At 37.1% G+C, this 24,604-nt stretch overlaps 2 non-coding genes across 2 annotated transcripts; one reads left to right on the top strand and one right to left on the bottom strand.

Moving 5' to 3' along the window:
- Positions 1-11,639: 11,639 nt before the first annotated feature.
- Positions 11,640-11,744, bottom strand: LOC128289960 (small nucleolar RNA R71). The gene has a single exon (XR_008279600.1). It is a non-coding gene; the product is annotated as a small nucleolar RNA R71 (small nucleolar RNA).
- An 11,945-nt stretch (positions 11,745-23,689) lies between these two features.
- Positions 23,690-23,796, top strand: LOC128289733 (small nucleolar RNA R71). Its single transcript, XR_008279377.1, has one exon. It is a non-coding gene; the product is annotated as a small nucleolar RNA R71 (small nucleolar RNA).
- Positions 23,797-24,604: the final 808 nt, after the last annotated feature.

Below are 24,604 nucleotides of genomic sequence, written 5' to 3'. Positions count from 1 at the left end.
AGTAAGAAGGATGCGATTTGGGTTGTTGTTGATAGACCGACTAAGTCGGCTCACTTTATCCTCGTATGCACGGATTTTTCATTGGATAAACTAGCTGAATTGTACGTTTCTCGATTGTGAGATTACACGGGTACCGATTTACATTGTGTCGGATAAAGATCCGAGGTTCACCTCGCGATTTTGGAAGAAATTGCAAGAAGCTTTGGGTACCAAGTTGCATTTCAGCACCGCCTTTCACCCTCAAACCGATGGTCAATCTGAGCGGATAATTCAGATACTTGAGGATATGTTGAGATGTTGCATCCTCGAATTCAGTGGTTCATGGGAACGGTATCTACCTTTGATTGAATTCGCTTACAACAATAGTTTTCAATCAAGTATTAAGATGGCGCCTTACGAGGCTTTGTACGGGCGTAAATGCCGTACACCATTGTTTTGGACCGAGCTCGATGAAAACAAAATTTTTGGAGTGGATTTGATTAAAGATGCTGAACAGAAGGTAAAGGTAATCCGTGAAAGTCTGAAGGCGACCACAGATCGTCAGAAATCGTATGCGGATTTGAAACGAAAGGACATTGAGTATCAGGTGGGAGATAAAGTGTTTCTTAAAGTTTCGCCTTGGAAAAAGATACTCAGATTTGGCCGTAAGGGCAAGTTGAGCCCGAGATTCATTGGGCCGTACGAAATCTCTGAACGAGTTGGCCCAGTTGCGTATCGTTTGATTTTGCCCCCTGAACTCGAAAAGATTCACAACGTCTTCCATGTTTCAATGCTTTGACGCTATAGATCTGATCCATCGCACGTAATTAGTCCATCAGAGGTTGAAATTCAAGTCGATATGAGTTATGAAGAAGAACTGATTCGTATCCTAGCTCGTGAAGTAAAAGAGTTGCGAAACAAAAGGGTTCCGCTAGTGAAAGTATTATGGCTCAAACACGGAATAGAATAAGCTACTTGGGAACCCGAGAACTCTATGAAAGAGCGATACCCAAATCTATTTACCGGTAAGATTTTCGGGGACAAAAATTTCTTAAGTGGGGGAGGGTTGTGACAGCCTTAAAACGACCCTAGTCGGAATGTGGTTTCAGGACCACAAAAACCGAGGCATAAAAATAATTTGATATTTATTTTGATGCCTATAATATGTGTTAACTCATGTGTGACATTTTTGATGCTTTAATTTAGAGTTATAAATGTGAATTTCACTAGAAAGGACCTAGTAGAAAACTTTGAAAGTATGATGGGGAATGTGTGATGACTAATTAAAGCATGCATGCAAAACAATGGCCTTGCATGTCAAATACCCTCTTTTTACAAGTGATGGCCGCCATGACAAAGAATATGGGCAAAACATGTCATAGACATGTTTTGTTGGTGAATCATGGGTGAAAAAATAAATTAATGAGCATGGGTAATAAAGAAATGGAAAAAGAAAAAAATGGTCTCATGCATGCCCCATTGCAGTGTATTGAGGAAGAGAAAAGAAAAAATTTGTTCATCCATTTTCATTCTCTCTTGACCGAAAATACTAAAGGGAAGGAGGAATTTTGCTTCATGCTTGGTTTGGAAGAGGATTAGGAAGAGGTTTGGCTATACTTGCATCAAGATTAAGGTATGTTTGAGGTTGTGCCATGAGATTCATGCATGTTTTTAGTTGATAGCTTGATGCTCTTGTTAGCCCATGGTTCAAACCTTTGTTATATCATGGGGATGGTATTTGGCCAAGGTGGATTTTGTGTTAATGCCATTGCATGTTAAATATGAAGCTTGCTAATGATATATGTGATGGGGGATTGATGGCTCTTGGACTTTCTTTTTAGTATTTTTGAGTAAGACATTAAGTTCTTTGTTTAATCATGACCAAAATTATGGTGTTGTGATGTATTCGGCCATGGTACATCCAAAAGTGTGATTTATGCTCATTGCATGGAAGGTAAGATTTGTGTTTTGAAATTTTGTTCATGTTTAGTTACAATCAACTTGAGATTCGGCTCTAGCATATATATATGTATATATGTTTGTACATGATGTATTGGTATGACATATATACTATTTCAAGGTGTATATTTGCTTGTGATGATGTTTCCGTTATGAAGTAAATGAGAGATGTGTATTGAGCTACGATATGTAATGCGTTAGTTAGTAAAATGTATGCTGTTTTTGTGTGGTATTAAGTGTATAATTGGCCTCAACATGGACATGCATATTCGCCACATGAGGGGAAATTGGTGTGCATGCATTCGGTTAGAGGCAAGCATATTGATGCCTATTCTTGGCTTAGAAAATTCGCTAAGAGGAATATTAACTAATGTGTTGAGTTCGATTCATGATTTCGCATACATGCGACTTTGATGCCTAATGAGTATATATATTGGCTAAGTACCTTGTATTCCTCTTCGATGCTCAAATGATTAAATAGATTTATTTGTTAAATTAAGCTCAAGAGCAAAGGGAACTAGATCCGACAAAGGGAAGGAAAAAGTGGTCGAATAGCCATTGAAATCGTTTGACGACATCCTAGGTAAGTTCTTGAGTAATAGAGCTTAAATTTGAATTGATTAGATCATGTTTAAAGCAAATTAAAATCATGCTCTTTGTGTGTGGCTATTGAGCCGAAATTGCAAGTGTGAAAAGTGCCTTGTGTTTGAGTTTTGCTAATGAAAATGAAATACGAATGTGTCATAATTTATTGATAATTGTGCTCGGTTATTGAATGATGTCCGGCTAAGTCCCAAGGCTTTGTGCTAAGTGACTATATCCGGACTAGGATCCAAGGCATTCGTGTGAGTTAATAAATCCGGGCTAAGCCTGAAGGCATTTGTGCAAGTTACTAAACCCGGGTTAAGTCCGAAGGCATTCGTGCGAAGTCACTATAACCGGCTTCGTCCCAAGGCATTTGAGCGAAGTCGTTATATCCGGTTAAATTTCAAGGTACGTGATTCGAGAATGAGCGATCTTGCTGTAAAATTTTCAGTTAATACGCTTGAAAAATTCCAGCAATGAGGTATGTTCGTATGTGCTTGAATTAGTTGATTCCTTGAATAATATTCGCCATCGAGTAATGAGTTTCGGTATTTGGCTAAGATGGTCCCTTATGTATGAACATAGGGGTTGGAATGTGAAATGAGTAGGATATTGAGAATTTGTGCATATGAAATTATCCGTTAGCTTTATGAATGCTATGCTTTTGTTGTGCTGGAACTTCTTGCTCAAACTTACTAAGCATAAATTGCTTATTCCGTTTTCTCTGTTTCTTTGTTTATAGATTTTGGCTCGTCAGCTATCGGACTCGGGATTTTGGAAGTCGAAGTCTCCCACACTATCAAAGCCCCCATTTTGGTACAATTTTGGTTGAACTTTGAAATGGCATGTATAGGACTACCCTTTTGTTGAAGGTCATGTACCTTTCGGTTTTGTGTAAACTTGGATAGCCATGCGAAAATGGCTTATATACGTTTTTAGCATAGTACCATAATCGTTTGTATGTTGATCATTATGAGGTATGGAATTATTTTGAAACAATTAGCCATTGGAATGGTTAATCATGATCACACTTTGTGCTATGTATGCAAAAAGGGCCAATTGAATCATGGAAATCATGAAATAGGTAAACCCTACCTTAAAGGCAGATGCTGACAGCAGCAGTGATGTGGATGTGAAAAATCACTAAAAATAGTAGGAATGGTATTAAATAGTAAATAAATTATGTAAATGAACTTTAATGAATCTACTTTCATATGGAAGAAACGAAACTGTCATATGAGTTATATGTTAAGAGATATTAAAGTTCTCGTGAAACAGGGCCAGAACTGTTTCTGGATCCCCTGTTCCGACTTTGGAAATTCATTGTAAATTAACCAGAGATAATTAGGAGTCATGCCATATATGTATAGATTCCTCTCTGAGTCTAGTTTCTATAGAAACAAACGACATCAGTATTAAAGCCCTGTACAATGAGATATTCAATTCGTAACGTACGAAGGTCAGTCTAGTCAAACCCTGGAATAGGGGAGACTTTAACTAATAAACTGTACTAATTGGCTCGACCAAAAATTCTAGAAAAAAATCTGTAGATGGAAATATGAGTCTAGTTTCAGAGAAAAATTACGAAACAAATTTTTGATCTTTGAAACTCAAGATATGATTTTTAAGGCGACAGTGATGCAGTGACCAGCTAGTCTGGAAATTTCTAAATGGACTGTGAAAATAGTTAAGTCTGTGTGCACCTTGTGTCCGATTCCGGTAACGGACTCGGGTACGGGGTGTTACAGTATTATTGAAGACGTTCTCGTTAAAATTAATAAATTTATTTACCCAGTAGACTTCGTTGTCTTAGATATGGATGAAGATAATGAGGTACCTCTAATTTTAGGACAACCATTTTTAGCAACTGCCAGAACCATTATTAATGTAGGCACAGGAGAGCTAACACTTCGTACAGGTGACGACGCAGTAACATTCCAAGCACGCGACTCAGTCAAGACTCAAGATAATGCTCTAAAAATTGTCGATGATAAAACTAATATCCAATCGTACTTGTAGGAACTTCCTCGAACAAAGACAACAGAGACAGTGCACTACTATCATGAAGAGAACAAAGACGTCCATGAAGAACGAGTACTACGGATAAAGGAGCTAGACAAATGGCGAGAATACAAATTGAGAACACATGATAAACCGAAACTACGCAAAAACAAGCCCGATACCTCTCCTAATCAACTTCAGGTCGGCGATGCAGTCTTACTAGATGCCGTTGATCCTCACATCGTCACTACCACACCAAATGAGGAAATCCCTCTTACGGTACTTAGTATTTTTCCATTCAGAACAGTGGAGGTGAGTCATCCTAAGTTCGGCACTTTTAAGGTAAACAACACCCGTTTAAAACATTATTTTAAAATTGACAACAGAAATGAGGAGTATGAACTCCTCGAACCACCATGATCATTCAACGGAGAGGTAAGTTGAGCTTAGACTATAAATAAGTGCTTCTCGGGAGGCAACCCGAGCACTAACATATTTTGATTTCTTTATTTTTATTTTTTATTTTCGCACACTTCAAATCAATTAACTTAGTCTTTGAATTGCAAAGTTTTTCAGCACACACGGCCAGGCACACGGGCGTGCCTAAAGCTATGGCCAAACAAGGGAAGAGACACGACCATGCGATACGGCCGTGTTGAAGCATGACATGATTTCCCCAAAACACGGAGTGAGATAAATCTCCACGGCCGTGCGACATGGCCGTGGGTGAACTTGACAGGAACACACGGGCGTGCCAGGAACAAGGCTCGATTCTATTTCTTATACACGGGCGTGCGACATGCCCGTGTCATTCAGCCGTGTATAACAACACACGGGCGTGCTAGCATAACACACGAACGTGGGAGAAGTGAACAAAGCTAGGCACTACCGTGCGCCATGGCCGTGTGCCACACACGCCCAAGACACATGGGCTTGGGACAGTAGCCAGGCATGACCTAAATTGAAAAATTCAAAAAACACAGGCTCACCCTCAACGTACACGTGCGTGGCCCTAGGCCGTGTGACCCTCTCCTATATAAACAAACCACTGTTCATCTTCTTCCCCCTTTCAAAACCCTAGCCGAAAACTCCTCCTCTCCACTCCTTAATCCTTATTCCGGCCACCATTCCCAAGATTCTCACTTCCTCAACCCTCAAACCACCCTGAAATCCATTCCCCTTGCATTAATCCCCACTTTCCCCTCTCTAGACCCTCTATTTTTCCTCCACACGGCTATACCCCCGCGTCACACGCCCGTGCTCGACATCAACACGCCCGTGCACCGCCATACAGCAGCCTTTGGTTCACTTTCTCAACTTTATTTTTCCAATTTGTATTGCTACATTAGTGTTTTACATGCTTTACATAGATATTGTAATATTTTGCTTTAGACAAGTAAAGAATTTTCCTTAAAATTTTCTATATTTGAATTATTTAAGCCACTAAATAGCATATACTAGTTTTGGGCATCTTGCTTAACTACTAATGTATCTTGGATTCTATCAATGCTCATATATTTTTAGGTACATTATGTCGTCACCAAGAGGAAAAAAGGCCGCGGTCCCATCCTCAAAGAGAATTAGAGGACCGTGTTCTTCCTCGGTGCATGCTAGAGCCGAAGTTCGGTACCCGTTCCTTGAATTTCCACAAGCTTTACAGGAGGAGATATTTCAGATACTACGCGCACAACCCATCACCACAGGTCACTGCATCGACTAGGCTGCCGTAGAGCAAGTCTAGCTCGCTGACGCCATCCGCGCCCTCCTGTCCACAGACCCATGGGAACGGTTCTTCGTTATTACTGAGCCTACTTATTTAGAGCTAACTTTAGAATTATGCTCTACTTTTCATTACAGGTGATGATGACGAACAATGACGACCCAGTCACCATTCACTTTCGATTAGGCGGTCTAGTTCATTCGATGAGTGTCCCAGAGTTTGGTGTTGCTCTGGGACTTTACACCGATGAGTTTATGGAGGATGAGGACATGAATGCACTACCACGCAATATCCACATCTCCCCCTCCTTGTGCTGGAAGGCTTTGGCACCACTCTCTTTCACTACGACTCCAGCCACTTGAAGGCCTCAGCTCTTCTCCCTTCCCTACGATATCTCCACGCCATATTGGCACACACCTTGACCGGAAAGAGAGAGAGCACCGATTTCGTCACCACCTACGATGCCTACTATTTATGGTACACGGCGAATGCACACGTGATCGACTTAGCATACTTTATTGCTTTCGCCATTCGCCATCAGACCGAGTGGCATAGGAAGGGAGTGATCTCCATCGGCCCCTACGTGACGCTCCTTGCCTGACACTTCGTCCTCCTTAACACTGCGGCCTAGTCATCAGCGCTTACCATAATAGGTCAAATATTTCCATAGGGCATCACGACTATGTTACACATGAGGATGATCGAGCGCCAATGTGAGACCGATCCTCCTCAGTACCGTCTATCGCATGCCATTGACGAGGAGGATCTTGAGGACATCCTTGATGATGTTCCCCTACAGCATGAAGAGCCTTCTACCGCACCACCTAGGGAACGACCAGCTCATGTGGCTGCTTCATTGGTACACCTTTCCGACCGACTCGCCCATTTCAAGCAGTATTGCACTACATAGTTCGAGATGATCCACGACCGAGATCGGCGATAGGACCGACAGATGGACAATATGTAGGCCATGATGCAGTAGCTGTGCCAACACTTCCACATCGCCACTCCAGCACCACCACCTGAGGGCCCCACCGACGAGGATCATTGACTCCTCCTATTTTTTTATTCTTATTTTTATTTTATTTTATTTTTATTTTTCTTTTGATTTTTATTTTCATTTCAATTTTCTTATTTTATTTTGAAAGACATATCTATATTAGTAAATTTTACTTTTTCCATCTTCTGGTATTTCTAACAAGTAATTCCACTACGCTCTCTTCCACACCAACTCTTAATAAACTCTTCATGATTCTACAGACTTCCAGGCAAAGCTGCTAGGAATATTTTACGGAATGAGGAAACAAAAGGGAAATAATACCTCACGAGTGCCATGTTCAATGAACCAATTTCTTCATTTAGCAACAATGGCAGCCACCACTTTCCCCAAACACTCCATCCTCAAAATCAAGCTCCACATCCATATAACAAGGAATTTTACCTCCTTTCCTTTTATGATTTTCTTTATTTTGAATAATATATCTTTGTACATTGAGGGCAATGTACATCTTAAGTGTGGGGGGGGTGAACATGAAACCTAACTTTTTGTATTATTCTCAAATCCTTGAAGTTGGTCTTGTGCTTAAGTGATTTTCTCATAATCCTGGTCGAATAAATTCTGATTGATCTATAATTATTGTTGATATGTCATGAATTAGACCATAGGAATTATGCATGATTATTTGATTACAGGACATTAGAGAATCAAGCATGATAAGTTGATATTTTGAGAACTAAAATTTTTTAGATTATTTTCCTAAATTGAGGTATTATCTTGAAATCTTAAGTATACAGGAATGACATAAAAAACCCAAATTTTTGATGACATTTTTAAGCCTTTTGAGATATAGCTTTCTTTCTTGCTCACTTCTTTTGTGGTTTGAGTGTGTCAACATTGAACTGTTATTCTAGAACTTGCTTCGATTATATATATCGAGATCACACGTATGATTTGATATACTGAGATGATAAAGGCACTTAGGATTTAACCCATTTACTCCATAAAAAGCCTTCCCGCATAATTAAACCCTTAGTGAAACCCCTTGAGCCTACTAACCCTTTTTCATTGATTAACCCTCATCATTAACCCATTAACCCATTATTGTTGAAATCCTCCTACTGAATTTTACCCTTTTTATCGAGATTGAATTTAATATTGTTACCTCGCTATGTTTACCATTTTTTGTTACTGAATCATGAAGTATGATTTCTATATTGTATCGACTTGATTTGTTCTTAAAAAAAAACTCAGTATTATATTGTAATTCTCAGCAAGCTAAAGTTGTCATGAACTCATGTAAAATAGTTCTAGATATTTGTTTGTGGTTCACTAATTAAGTTTTTGATAGTGGGGTAATATATTGAAATTATCTCGATTCTAACCTTTGTCTCTTCAGCTTGTACCCATACCTCTAACCAAAACCCCGTTACAACCATGCAAAGACCTTTTGATTAGTGTATTATATCATTTACAAGTGGTGGAGATTTGATTTTCATGCAAGCCTATGGTAATAACTTTTCATGTTAGACAATCGAGTGCTTAATCTTGAACCTTAAACACTTCGAGTGATTTGAGTGAATCTTTAGTGAGGATGTCATCTCTTGTATATTTAGGACTAAAGTTAATTACTTAGAGGAAGGAGATTACCTATGAATTTATTATCAAAATATTCGATTTAGATTGTTTGAGGCTTTTAATGCCCCTATAGTTGAATTCTCACTATATGATTTTCTATGAAATAACTTGTAACATTATCAACAATGATTATGTGATTGAGAAGAATGAATTCTAGCAGTAAATAAGAATTTTGCTTGAGGACAAGCAAATGCTTAAGTGTGGGGGTATTTGATAAATGCCAAATTATACATATCAATACCCCAAATACTTAGCATATTTATGGATGTTTATTACTAGATTTGTGGATTTTGGTGCTCTTAATCCAGTAATTTCATGTTTTGCACTCAGGAGAGCACCAAGAGTCAAAGGAGCCAAAAACGAGTTAAAAAGGGACAAAACGGACCAAATTGAGAAGATGACACGGCCTAAGCCTTGCCACACGGGCATCTCACACGCCCGTGTCCTTTGTGGGTGTCGGCTAAGGTTTTTACAATTCACACGGCCTGTCCAGTGAGCCCACAGGCCCGTGTGTAATTCAACGGATCAAACATGGCTTGGTAATCACATCACACGGCCGTGGCTCACAAGCGTGTCCGTTTTTCAAAGAGTTTTATTTTACACAGAAAGGGTACTTAGGAAGGAAGAAACCCAATCCAAAGCTTATATAAACACCCTAAGAGTGACCTAGAAGGAGGCCACTCTTTCCAGAACTTTTCTGGAATACAGAACCACACGCCAAGAATTACTTGAAGAAAGCCAGACAGTCCATCTCAAAAGCCAAAGCTACTCCAAGACTGAAGATCTCTCTTAGAATTCCTTCAAGGGTTTTAGAGTTTTCTTTATGTTTTGTTATTTTCATACTCTTGAGATGTACTCTTATTTTATTATGAACTAAACCCCTTAGATACCTAAGGGGGATAAAACCTATTGATAAACCGTAAATTATACATATTTTTACCCCATGTTTAATGTATTTAATAGATGATTTCTCATTAGAATTGGTGAATTTGATGCTCCTAATGCTTTAATTTCATGTTTTGTACTCAGGAGAGCACCAAGAGTCAAAATGAGCCAAAAACAAGTCAAAAAGGGACAAAACGGACCAAATCGAGAAGATGACAGGGCCTAAACCTTGCCACAGGGCAGCTCACACGCCCGTGTCTTTCAAGGGTGTCGACCAAGGCTTTCACGATTCACACGGCCTGGCCATACCCACACGGCCGTGTGCAATTTAACGGATCGAACACGGCTTGGTAATCACGTCACACGCTCATGTCACACAGGCGTGTCCCTGCTAAGCCCAAGTTAAGTCTTATTCGAAAAAAGCCACTTTGGAGGGTTTCTAAGCATTCCAAAGCCTATAAATACCCACTAGAGGAGGAGAAAAAGGGAGACGGAGAAGAGGGGTAAGGAATTACCCCAAGGAAGCCGATTGATCCATCTTAGAAGCTGGATTCATCATCAAGACTGAAGATCTCTCCTCAATTTCCCTTCAAGAGTTTTGGGTTTTCTTTATGTTTTGTATTCTTTATTCTTCTGAGATGTTTTCTTATTTAGTTACGAACTAAATCCCCTAAATACCTAAGGGGAATGAAACCTAAGATGAATCTTGTTATTATTTTCTAAATCGTATAATAAATATTTAGCTTGTTATTAATTATGTGTTCTTAATTCTTTCTTTAATATCCTAAGATACTGATTCAAGACACGCTCTTATTTAGAGGAGGAATAGACCCTGTCTAAGAGTACATTTGCCACAATTAAGCGGAGTTGATTGCGTACCTAGAAATAGGGTGACAAGATTTTGCCAGATTAGGGTGAAACCTAATAAGGGGATCCATAGATCGAGTTAATGCAACCCTAGAGTGTTAATTAGAGAAAAGTCTCGGTTATTCAATCTAGGGATTAGACGTTATTAGGCTAGATAATAAAAAGATAGTTATTACTAGTACTTTTGGTTCCCTTGGGTACGATATCCTAGTCTTGCCATTACTATACTATTGTTCGATAGGTGTGCTTGCCTTTTCGTCGTGATAATAGTTAGTCTAGGTTTGATCTTCATTATAAATATTTATTACTTGTTACGAATCACGCGATCAAGTTTTTTGCGCCATTGCCGTGGAATCAAAATATTAGGAACGCTAAATTTTTATTACTTTAGCCATTTATTCTTCTTGCAATTTAATTTTAGTTTATTATTATTATTATTATTTATTAATTTACTTATTTTTTTCTCTTGGAAAGTTTTTATAGTTTATGACTAGAAGAAACCCGTCAGGACCATTACTTTTTGACGAAGAAATCGATCATACAATTCGAAAAAATCAAAGAGAAATAAGGCGCAGCTTATGATACATGGAGAACAAGTGAGAAGATGATACCCGACCCCCAACCGACGAGATGGCTGAAAACCAAGGTAATCAGCTACCTCCCGCAATTGCGGCTAATCAAAATCCTGCTCCACGTACTATTTATGATTATGCTAAAACTTCTTTAACAGGAATTGAATCTAGTATTGTTAGACCTGCTGTAGCTGCAAATACTTTTGAATTAAAACCTAACACTATTCAGATGATACAACAGTTTGTTCAGTTTGATGGTTTGCAGGACGAAGATCCCAACGCTCACTTAGCAAATTTCTTGGAATTTTGCGATACATCCAAAATCAATGGCGTTTCTGATGATGCCATTCGTCTTCGGTTATTTCCCTTTTCACTACTTGGGAACAAATAACCGAGAAACTTTTACTAAAATATTTTTCACTGGCTAAAACAGCTAAATTACATAATGATATCTCTTCTTTTGTGCAGATGGATTTAGAAGCACTTTACGATGCATGGGAGAGATACAAGGACTTATGAGAAGGTGCCCTCACCATGGGTTACCGCTTTGGCTTCAAGTACAAACATTCCACAATGATCTGAATCCCTCGACTTGGCAAATGGTTGATGCAGCTACTGGCATAATCATCAACAACAAAACACCTGAAGAGGCTTATGAATTCATTGAAAAAATGTCACTGAATAACTATCAGTGGCAAGTCATGAGGACTAAGCCAACAAAAACAGCCGACGTTTATAACGTCGACTTAGTTACTATGCTGTCAAATCAGGTAGAACTTCTGAATAAAAAGATTGATAGTTTTCTTGGTTCTAAGCAGGTACATCCAGTAATGAGGTGTGACTCAAGCGGAGGAGGTGTAATAGCCCAAAATTAGGTCTAGTTGGAACAGAGGTTTCAGGACCACAAAATTTGAGATATAAATAATTATTTTATGATTATTTTGAGGTCTATGATATGATTGCATGATTGTGTGAAAATTTCGTGAAGAAATTCTATGCATAAAGTGCTTAATTCGAAGTTAGGGACTAAATTGAATAAGTTGCAAAACTTGCATTCTAGAAGTTTCTAGTATGAAATTGATTTGAAATATTAATTAGAGGTCTTAAATAGAAATTTGACCAATTTCTAAGTTATGGACAAAAATTGGACATGGATGGAATTTTGGAAAGTTTAGTAGTAAGGGTATTTTGGTCATTTAGGGTAAAATGAATTAAAATACAAAATTAAAAGCCAATTTTGCTCATCTTCTTCACCATGGACGTGTATACCAAGGAGACTCCATGGATAGGGTTTTCAAGCTTCCCAAGCTCAATTGTAAGTCCGTTCTAACCCCGCTTTTCAAGTTCTTTACGCTTTTGGAGTCCCTTAACTTGATTTAGCTTATGCTAGCAACAATTCAACCTAGGGTTCATATTTGGAAAAATACCCATAGGTAAAATTTGTGTATTCTGGTGTTTTATGATACAATATGAGGTTTTAAGTTATGTTAGACAACTTGTGCTACTCGGTTTTAAGTGAAAACGAGCAAAAGGGCTTAATCGGTAAAAATACCTAATAGTCATAAGTTTATGTTAGAGTGAGAATTTGATGTTTCCATAGAAGGGAAAAGTGATCATCATGTCATAAAACATAAGAATAAGGGATGAAGTTTAATTCCCGAGCCTAGGGGCAAAAGTGTAAATATGCAAAAGTTTAGGGCAAAATTGTAATTTTTCCAAAGTTTGAGTTAAGGACTGTTTTGAATAGTACATTAATTAAATAAGTAAAATATGATGTTTTAGGTCCCGGAAAACGAGATTTGAACCTAGAATGAGAGAAAAATTGAAAATTGGGAAAGTTGGTAAAATGGGCGTTTTAATATCAAGGTAAGTTCATATGTATAATAAGCATTAATTTATGCATGTTTCAATGTAAAATTGATATATTTACTATGATCTCCGAGGTGTTGAAAGTATGTAAGTTGGTATGATAATAATACAACAATAATGTCTGTAATTTATATTTGAAAGTTAAATTTAGTGAATTAATTGAATTATGTTAAATTAAATGATTATGGTGCCAAGTTTATGAATTGATTTAAAAATATGTCTATGGTACATGAAGTGCATTGAATTATCATACATAAATGTGATATCTATGATTATGGATATTATGGGAAATTGTAAGTTCATATGATTTTTAATAAGACAATGTGTAATTTAATGTTATTGTGTTGATATTAAATGAGATGTAAGTTTATATGTAAGTAATACATCACTATTACTTGTATTATGATATTTTATAAAAATATTGGAAATATGTTTGTGGATAATTACTTGATTGGTGAAATTGTTGGAAAAGATAGAGAAATCCCGGTTGAACCTTCGGAAAGATTGGATGATACAGATGGTATGTAGCTAGGTCACATGTATAGTGCTGAGTGCACATCATGTGTACAAGAGAGCTACAAGACATTATGATGTAGCTAGGTCGCATGGGTGATACTATGTGTACACCATGTAGACAAGAGAGCTACGGGATATATGTAGCTAGGTCGCATGCATGGTTCCAAGTGAAGGACACCATGTAGACAAGAGAGCTACGAGATAAACTGGCTAGGTCACATGGGTGGTACTAAGTGTTCACCATGTGTACAAGAGAGCCGAACTATATGATGGGTGGAGCTATGTGCTAAAACCACCAAGTATCGAGGATTGATCCGAAGTGTTCAACGGGAGACTCTCTATGTATTGCTTTGTGAGTTTTGTGATGAATAAGTGCAGGAACTTGGTTATCTGAATGATGTGTTCATTAAGTGACCAGGATGTGGTAAGGTTATAAACAAGTAAGTTATACATGAGGATGATTTTATGGTGACCTTATGATCATGGGCCTATACTTGTGATGTATGAAATGTGGTGAAAATGATTTGTGATATGTATGTTAAAATGAGGTTAATACAAAGAAAGTGTGAAAGAGTGAATTAGCAATAAAACTGTTTTGGACAGTAGCAGTGACGTGATTTTGAAAAATCACCAAAAATAGTATAAATTGAATCAGAGACTAAATGAGATATCAAATTAAATATTAATGAGTTTATTTTCATATAAAAGAAATATAGAAAGCAAATGAGTTCTATATTTTTAGATATTTATGTTTTTGTGAGACTGATTCAGAATGATTACGTGATCCCCTGTTCTGACTTTGGAAAATCACAAAAATTTGGAGAAAAATAATTAGAGGCTCAAAATTATATTTTTAAAATTCACAATGAGTCTATTTTCAAGATAAATCAACAAGAACATTATCCGAGTTCTGTACTGTGAGATAATTATTTTTTAGTGAAGAGAGGTCAGAACTGTCAGAAAGTGAAATAGGGGAAATTTTAATGAATAAACTGTACTAATTGGCTAAACCAAAAATTATGAAAATTTTATGGTGGAAAGATATGTGAGTCTAGTTTCAGGGGAAATTTACAGATCTTAATTTGGAGCTCTGTAGCTCGAATTATAAATAATTAAGTGTCTATGACTCGTGTGGACAGTTTGATGTGAACATTTATTAGTAAATTGTGAAATCGTACTTACAAGAATGCTATATACATTAAAGATGTGGAATGGAGAGGAGGAGGAGGAAAATAAATATATGTGGAATACATGGAAACTATGGTATATGAAATATTGATATAATGAAATAAATGATATGTGTTTATAAGAAAACAAAAGAGAATGTTATGTATAATGACATATATATATATATATATGACTAGTCTCAATGTAATGCTTGTTGGGTATGGAATTGAATTGAAATGTTTCAGCAAACATGTTATTCTCAGATCTGAATCGTGGTATTTTATAAAGATATGATCTAGCTTTAAATATGAATGCTTGATGATTAAGCTGAAGATATTTGGTAAGATGATAATCTTGGTATAAATATATAAGTGGTACTATAATAAACAAGGTAAAATGAGTATGAGAGACACATGTATGATGACATACAAATGCTATGTTTGTGGTTTAATTGAGGATGTTTAATCATTAAATGAATACCATGTTATATGCTTTTGATTTTGTATAAGTGTGTAAGAGATCAAGGTTGACCAAAGCTTGGAAATTAGCCTAGGTATATTCCACACAGGCAGAGACACGACCATGTGTCTCAGCCGTGTATGGAACACGACTTTGGGACACGGGCGTGTGGAGCCTTAAAGCATGAAATTTCCATGATTTTCGTAAGTTCTCGGTTTAGTCCCAAACCCTTTCTAAAGTATGTTTTGGGCTCCGTAGACTCAAATAAGGGACTATGTGTAAAAGAATGAATGCTTTGAAATATGAATAAAATTTTATGGCTCGTATTTTAGTTTAATGTTTGTATGTTTGTCTGGTAACGCCTCGTACCTTAGCCCGGCCTCGGATACGGGTAAGGGGTGTTACAGGAGGTGTGCATATAGAATATCAATCCTTCAATCCCATAACTGAAGAGGAACAAGTCAACTATATGGGTAATAATAACTTTAGATATCAAAATAACCCATACAGTAATACTTATAATGCAGGTTGGAGGAACCACCCAAATTTCTCCTGGGGTGGTCAAAGAAATCAAAAGCCACAAAATCCTCAGGGTTTTCAACAGCCGCCTTATCAACAAAAGAAGAAATCGAACCTTGAGGAGATGCTCTCAAAATTCATATCAATGTCAGAAACCCGTTTCCAAAATACCGAGACAACACTTAAAAATCAACAAGGATCGATCCAAGGACTCAAAACTCAAATAGGCCAGCTTTCCAAACTGATCTCTGAACGACCACAAGGTAGTTTGCCAAGTAATACCAAACCTAACCCAAGGGAACAACTCAATGCAATTAATACTCAAGATGACGAAGGAGTCGTTGAGCCTGAACCAGAACCGAGGCAAGAAACTCTGGTATGCAAATGGAGAGATGAGGTAGGTCAAAATACAAACAAACCAGTGACTGTCGAATATAAACCTCGTGTGCCATTCCCTAACGCGACAAGGAAAGACCGCTCAGACGAACAATTCGGTAAATTCCTTAAACTTTTGAAAACATTACATATTAACTTACCGTTTATTAAAGCTTTTTCACAGATGCCAAATGCAATGAAATTTTTAAAAGAGATTTTAGTAAATAAGAGGAAGTTGGACGAAGCATCGCATGTGGAGTTAAATACAGTCTGCTCAGCTATTCTACAGAATAAGCTACCCTACAAATTGAAAGATTATGGGAGTTTTGCAATTCCTTGCTTAATTGGTAGTTTAGATATACGTCATGCATTAGCTGATTTAGGGGCTAGTATTAACGTAATGCCTTACAAAATGTTTAAGCAACTAGGTCTTGGGAAACCTAAACAAAGTAGGATGAGCATCCATTTGGCAGATAAAACTATAAGATTTCCTAGGGGTATTATTAAAGATGTACTCGTGAAAGTAGATAAGTTCATATTCCCTATTGATTTTGTTGTTCTAGACATAGAGGAGGATAATAACACCCCTTTGATTTTAGGGAGGCCCTTTTTAGCAACTACTAAAACAATTATTGATGTTGGCATAGGTGAGCTTACACTTCGTGTGGGAGACAAAACGATCACCCTTCAAGCTCGTAATTCTGGCATCACATCGAACATTGAAGGTAATAGTCCACACCAATCTACTAAAACTGACAATGTGACTTTGCAGAAATTAAGCTTAAAAGAAGTTCACGAGCCATGTTCCAGAAATAATAAAGGACACATTCATGAAGTGTAACACCCCTTACCAGTATCCGTCGCCGGAACAGGGTACGAGGTATTAACAAATTATAGTATATACTATTAAATAAAACCCAACAAAAATATGGCGTGCAATTTGATCATGAATCATTATAACATATGCCATTAACAATACAAACCAATTTCAAAGGCTTCGTACAAAATTATTAGTTTGATACTATAAGTAGTATTTTAAACCTAGAAAATTATGGCACGTAACAAAATAACTAAGTCTGCTATACATGCCATATTTCAAAATGTTGAGTTCAGATACCAAGAGTATTGATAGTGCGGGCGGATCTTCAACGATCTCTAACTCCCTGTGCTAATGGACGACACTATAAGACAAAGGAGAGAAAAGAAAGTAAGCTTATAGCTTAGTAAGTAAGTACATAAATAATGAGATAAGGAATCTAATATGTTTACAACATAACTCAATTATATCATATTTTTAATTTTTTACTATTTACTCCGGTTTGATCAAGTTGTCCCTCCTGCGTCATGATCACTAAATAAATCATAACTCGAGTTACTGAAACTCAAAATTCAAATCCGTAAAATTTCCTGAATCTAGACTCATAAAAATTCTTACTAATTTTTTCTAGAATTTTTGGTTCAGCCAATTAGTACAGTTTATTAATTAAAGTTTTCCCTGTTACACAGCTCAACTGATCTGACCTCTGTTCACTACGAATTGAATTTCTCTCAGTACACAATTCAAATAACCATGAAACCTATTTCATTTAAAACTAGAGTAAATAAAGAATTTATTCATATAAACTATATTTCTTAATTTGTTTTATACAATTTTTAATGATTTTTCAAAGTTGGAACAGGGGATCACATAGTCATTCTGAGCAAGTCACACACAATTGTAAATATCTCAAAATATAGAATTCCTTTGCTTGCTCTGTTTCTTTTATATGAAAATAGATCTGTTTCTTTTATATGAAAATAGACTCATTAATATTTAATTTCACATCTCATTCAACCTATAATCAAATTCCTTCTATTTTTGCTGATTTTTAAAAGTCACATCACTGATACTGTCCAAAACAGTTTTAATGCTAATTTCACTCTTTCACACATTCTTTGTACTAACCTCATTTTAACTTATATATATATATATATATATATATATCACAAATCATTTTCACTACATTTCATACATCACAAGTATAGGCCCATGACTACAATGTCACCACAAAGCCATCCCGTTGAACAATTCGGATTAATCCTTGATACTTGATGGTTTCAGCACACAGCCCCACCATCATATTTCATTTAATTCGGTTCTCTTGTACACATGGTGAACACTTAGTACCACTCATGCGACCTAGCCGATTTGTCTCGTAGCTCTCTTGTCTACATGGTGTCCTTCACTTGGAATCACGCATGCGACCTAGCTACATTTATCTCTCACGTAGCTCTCTTGTCTACATGGGATACATCCCGTATCACACATGTGACCTAGCTACTACATAGTATCTCGTAGCTTTCTTGTACACATGATGTGCACTCGGCACCATACATGTGACCTAGCTACGCCCCTCTATTTTATTCGATCTTTCTGAATGTTCAACCGGGATCTCTCTCTCTATTACTTATTTCCATTTTTCCAATAGTCGATTTATACTTCAACATCATCTAACATATATAATAGGCTGAAATATAAGAATGTAAATGAAATTAATGTATTATTTACATACAAACTTACCTCGGTGCAAAATATGGGAATTTTGCAATTTAGTCCAAAACTTTCTCCTTCCCCCGTTCAAGGTCGATTCCACGCTTTTCTTGATCTATAACAACATATTTAGTTCATTTAACTCTCGAACTATTTATTTTAATCCAAAAATCACATTATACAAAAATTACATTTTTGCCCCCTAACTTTTACAAAATTATGATTTTGCCCCAAGGCTCGAAAATTTAATTTCAGCCATTATTCTTATGTTTAATGACCTACTGATCATTTTTCTCTTCTATGGCAACATCAAATTCTCACTCTAACACATAGTTATGAACAATAGGTATTTTTATTGATTTTGTCGTTTTGCTCGTTTTCGTTAAAAATCGCTTAGAAAAGATCGTTCTCCTAACTTCAAACATTCATATTCTACCATCAAACAACACAATACATGCCTATCATTCATGGGTAAATTTTTAAACATACACCCTAACTCGAAATAATGGTAGAAATAAGTAAACCGAGCTACGAGGATTTCAAAAATGTGAAGAACATTAAAAACGGGGCTTGAAATCACTTACTATGAAGCTTGAAAAGTGAAGAAACCCTAGCTATGGAGGAGAGCAAATTTCGGCAGCAACTAGTGAAGATGATGACCAATTTTGTGTTATTTTTCCCATTTTATTTCATTTAATATACAAATGACCAAAATGCCCTTACTACTAAACTTTCCAAAAATTCCCTCCATGTCCAACTTTTGTCCATAACTTAGGAATAGGTCAAATTGCTATTTAAGACCTCCTAATTAATATCCCAAAGCAATTTCATACTAAAAACTTCTAAAACACGAGTTTTACAATTTATTCGGTTTAGTCCCTAATCTCAACTTAAGCGCTCAATGCATAGAATTTCATCACAGAATTTTCACGAAATCATGAAATCATATCATAAGCCCCAAAATAATTATAAAACAATTATTTCTATCTCGAATTTGTGGTCACGAAACCACTATTCCGATTAGGCCCTAATTCGGGTTGTCACATGAAGAACGAAGGCTACGAATAGAGGAGCTAGACGAATGGTGAGTACACAAACCGAGAACACATGATAAACCAAAACTACTTCAAAACAAGGCTGATACCTCTCCTAATTAACTTAAGGTTGGCGATAAAGTCTTACTAGATGCCGCAGATCCCCATATTGTCACTACCACACTGAATGAGGAAATCCCTCTTACGGTAGTCAGTATTTTTCCATTTGGTACGGTAGAGGTGAGTCACCCCAAGTTCGGCACTTTTAATGTAAACAAAACCCGATTAAAACCTTATTTTGATGAGATTGATAGTAGGAATGAGGAGTATAAACTCTTCGAACCACCCTGACCATTCACCGAAGAGGTAAGTCGAGTTTAGACTATAAATAAGCGCTTTTCGGAGGTAACCCAAGCACTAGCATATTCTGATTTCTTTATTTTCAATTTCTAACACTTTAAATCATTAACTTTATCTTTGAATTGCAAAGTTTCTCAGCACATACGGCCAGGCACACGGGCATGCCTAAGGCCATGGCCAAGCAGGAGAAGAAACACGGCCGTACAGTACGGCTGCGTGGAAGCAGGACATGATCTCCCTAAAACACGGGATGTGATAAATCCCCACGACCGTGCGACATGGCCGTGGGTGAACTTGATAGGAGAACACGGGCGTGGTACCCTAACATACAGGCGTAGGAGAAGCGAACAAGGCTAGGCACAACCGTGCAACATGGCCTTGTGCCACACACGCCCCAGATACACGGGTGTGGGACAGTAGCCAGGCACGACCTAAATTGCAAAATTCGAAAAAAACGAGCTCATTTTCAAAGTACACGGGTGTGGCTTTAGGCCGTGTGCACCTCCCCTATATAAGCAAATCACTATTCATTTTCTTCTTCCTTTCAAAACCCTAGCCGAAATCTCCCCTTCTCTATTCCGTCATCCCTATTCTCAGCCACCACTACCCTCTCGTCCAGTTCATGTGGCAGCTTCATATGCTAACATCTCTGAGCACCTCACCCGATTCGAGCTTCAGTGTTTTCAACAATTTGACAACATTGATGTACTCTACGGCAGAGTTGTCAGGACCTCCACATCTTATTGCCAGTCCCACCTCGCAAACCATCCAGCGATAAGGATATTTAGAAATATTTATTTATCATTTTATGTTTTTAATTGAAACTACTTTTTTTTTAGATTTTAGAATTTTATTTTTAATCATGAATTTTGGCTATTCCTTTTCGAGTACTTATTCTTCCTAATATCGTCGGAGTATCCTCCTCCACTCTCAAACCGATCACTCTCTAAAACTCTAAGTTCGAGGAATTCATCATACAGGAAGTTTCACTTCTCTCCCTATCTTATTTTTATTCTCTAACATCTATCTTTGTACATTGAGGGCAATGTACATCTTAAGTGTGGGGGGGTATTCATTAATAATCACCTTGTTCTCATGAAAAACTCTCATATCATATTTAGGATAAATTTTAATTGATTTATGATTCTGATTGATATATCTTGAATTAAAACATAGGGATTTACACATTGGTTCTTTAAGCTTTAAGACATTAGAGAATCAAGCATGATAAGTTGATTTTTAAGAATTCAAAATCTTAGGTTGTTTCCCCAAGTCTAGGTATTACTTTGAATTGGAATTCACGAGTCTAAACATCAAAAAACCATAATTTTTGTGAGATTTTTGAGCCATTTGAGCATCTATTCATCCTTTCATGCTCACTTTTATTATTGCTTTGGGTGCGTCAGAATTGAACTGTTATTCTAGAACTTGCGTGATTATGCATGTCGAGACCACACCATTTAATTTGATATATCAAAATGATTAAGGCACTTAGGATTAACCCACTCACGCCATGAAAAGCCTACCCCCACGATTAATCCCTAGTAATCCTCCTTGAGCTAAAAAGCCATTTCTTGTATTACCCTTAATATTAACCTTTAACCCATTATTGTTGAAACCCCCTAATTTAATCCCTATTTTTGTCGAGATTTGAGTTGAGGAAATTGCTTAGCTATGTCTTGTTTGTAATGAGTTAGTCTATGAATATTTAACTTGTTCTTAAAAAAAAAAGTGAAAGAAATAAAAATTATGTTTGCATATCTGTAATTTCATATTCTGAGAAAAGCTCTGTTGTACGCAAGTGAAGATTAACTCTTTTTCTAGTTAGGCAACTTTTCAATTCAATCTCGATTCTAACCCTTTCTTTCAGCTTGTGACGACACCCCTTAACCAAGCCTCTCTACAACCCTCTAAAGACCTTTTGATTGATGTATCATCTTAAATTATAGTGGTGGAGATTTGATTTTCATGCAAGCCTATGGTAATAACTTTTCATTATTGACTATTGAGTGCTTCATTTATTGTCCTTAAACACCTTGAGTGATTTGAGTGAATCTGTAGTGAGGATATGAAACTCTGTGATATTTTGAATCAAAGGTAATTACTTAGATAAGGGGAGACACCCATGTTTGCATGAATAAAATACTCAACTTGGAATGTTTGAAACTTTTTATGTTCTTTTAGTTGAACTCTCAATGTATGATTACTTGTGGATTATTTTGAGATATTATCGATAAGAGTTACAAGTTGAGAAGAATTTATCTTGATTATGAGTTGAGAATTTTGCTTGAGGACAAGCAAATGCTTAAGTGTGGGGGTATTTGATAAACTGTAAATTATACATATTTTTACCCTATGTTTAATGCATTTTATAAATGATTTCTCATTAGAATTGGTGAATTCGATGCTCCTAATGCTTTAATTTCATGTTTTGTACTCAGGAGAGCACCAAGAGACAAAATGAGCCAAAAACAAGCCAAAAAGAGACAAAACAGACCAAATCGAGAAGATGACACGGCCTAAGCCTTGCCACACGAGTAGCACACACGCCCGTATCTTTCGAGGGTATCAACCAAGGCTTTCACGATTCACACGGCCTGGCCATATGCGACGCCTCGTCCAATCTCCGCTTATTTGCTAAAAGTTCTTTTAAGAATTTCATTACGTTTGGCATCTGTGATAAAGATTCAATACACGATAAGTTAATATGTAATTTTTTTAAGAGTTTAAGGAATTTATCAAATTGTTCATCTGAGCGGTCTTTCCTTGTCGCGTCGGGGTATGGCACACGAGGTTTATATTCGATAGTCACTGGTTTATTTGTATTTTGATCTACCTCACCTTGACCTTTGCTTACCACAGTTTCTTGCCTCGGTTCTAGTTCAGGCTCAACGACTCCTTCGTCATCTTGAATATTAATTGCGTTGAGTTGTTCCCTTGGGTTAGGTTCGGTTTTACTTAGCAAACTACCTTGTGGTCGTTCGAAGATTAGTTTGGAAAGCTGGCCTATCTGAGTTTCGAGCCCTTGGATCGACACTTGTTGATTCTTAAGTGCTGTCTCGATGTTCTGAAAACGAGTTTCTAACACTGATATGAACTTTGAGAGCATCTCATTAAGGTTTGGCTTCTTTTCCTGTTGGTAGGGTGGTTGCTGAAAACCCGGAGGATGTTGTGGTCTTTGATTTCCTTGGCCTCCCCAAGAGAAATTAGGATGGTTACTCCAACCTGCATTGTAAGTGTTACTACATGGATTGTTTTGAGGTCGACGATTATTATCCATGTAGTTTAGTTGCTCATTATCCATGTTATGGCCATAAGGTTGATATTCCGAATGGCTTGTTCCACCGCTACTTGCTTCGCACTGCATTGCTAGGCGAACCTGTGAAGAATTAAGAAAACCATCAATCTTTTTATTTAAAAGTTCTACCTGATTAGATAGTATGGTGACCAAATTGACGTTATAAACGCCGGCTGTTTTCATTGGCTTTGTCCTCATGACTTGCCACTGATATTCATTCAGTGACATCTCCTCTATAAACTCATAGGCATCTTCTGGTGTTTTATTGTTGATGGTTCGCCGCCGCTAAGGCGTCAACCATTTGCCGAGTCGAAGGATTCAGACCATTGTGAAATGTTTGTACTTGCAGCCAAAGCAGTAACCCATGGTGAGGGCATCTTCTCAAGAGGTCCTTGTATCTCTCCCATGCATCGTAGAGTGTTTCTAAATCCATCTGCACAAAAGAAGAGATATCATTACGTAATTTAGCCATTTTAGCCGGCGAAAAATATTTTAGTAAACATTTTTCGGTCATTTGTTCCCAAGTAGTAATTGACCCTCGTGGTAACGAGTTCAACCACTGTTTAGCTTTGTAACTCAATGAAAAGGGAAAAAACTGAAGACGAATGGCATCATCAGAAACGCCATTGATTTTAAATGTATCGTAAAATTCCATAAAGTTTACTAAGTGAGCATTGGGATCTTCATCTTGCAAACCATCAAACTGAACAAATTGCTGTATCATCTGAATAGTGTTAGGTTTTAATTCAAAAGTATTTGCAGCTACAGCAGGTCTAACTATGCTATATTTAGTTCTTGTTAAAGAAGATTTAGCATAATCATACATAGTGTGTGGAGCAGGATTTTGATTAGCCGCAATTGTAGGAGGTAGCTGATTGTCTTGGCTTTCAACCATCTCTTCGTTTAGGGGTTGAGTATCATCTTCTTGCTCATTCTCTATGTATCTTAAGCTTCGCCTTATTTCTCTTTGATTTCTGCGAACTGTGCGGTCGATTTCTTCGTCAAAAAGCAGTGGTCCTGACGAGTTTCTTCTAGTCATAAACTATAAAAACCTGCCAAGAGACGGAAAAAATAAATAAGTGAGTAATAATAATATAAAATTAAATTGCAAGAGAAATAAATGGCTAAAGTAATAAAAATTGAGCGTTCCTAATATTTCAGTTCCCCGACAACGGCGCCAAAAACTTGATCGCGTGATTTTGTGATAGGTTTTAAATATTTATAATTACTCGTTCTTGAACTAACTATTATCGCGATGTAGGCAAGTGTACCTA

This window comes from Gossypium arboreum, chromosome 2, assembly GCF_025698485.1.
Source record: "Gossypium arboreum isolate Shixiya-1 chromosome 2, ASM2569848v2, whole genome shotgun sequence".
Classification (NCBI taxonomy): domain Eukaryota; kingdom Viridiplantae; phylum Streptophyta; class Magnoliopsida; order Malvales; family Malvaceae; genus Gossypium; species Gossypium arboreum.
The sequence above is the reverse complement of the archived record's forward strand: the minus strand, read 5'-3'. Positions and strand labels throughout refer to the sequence as shown.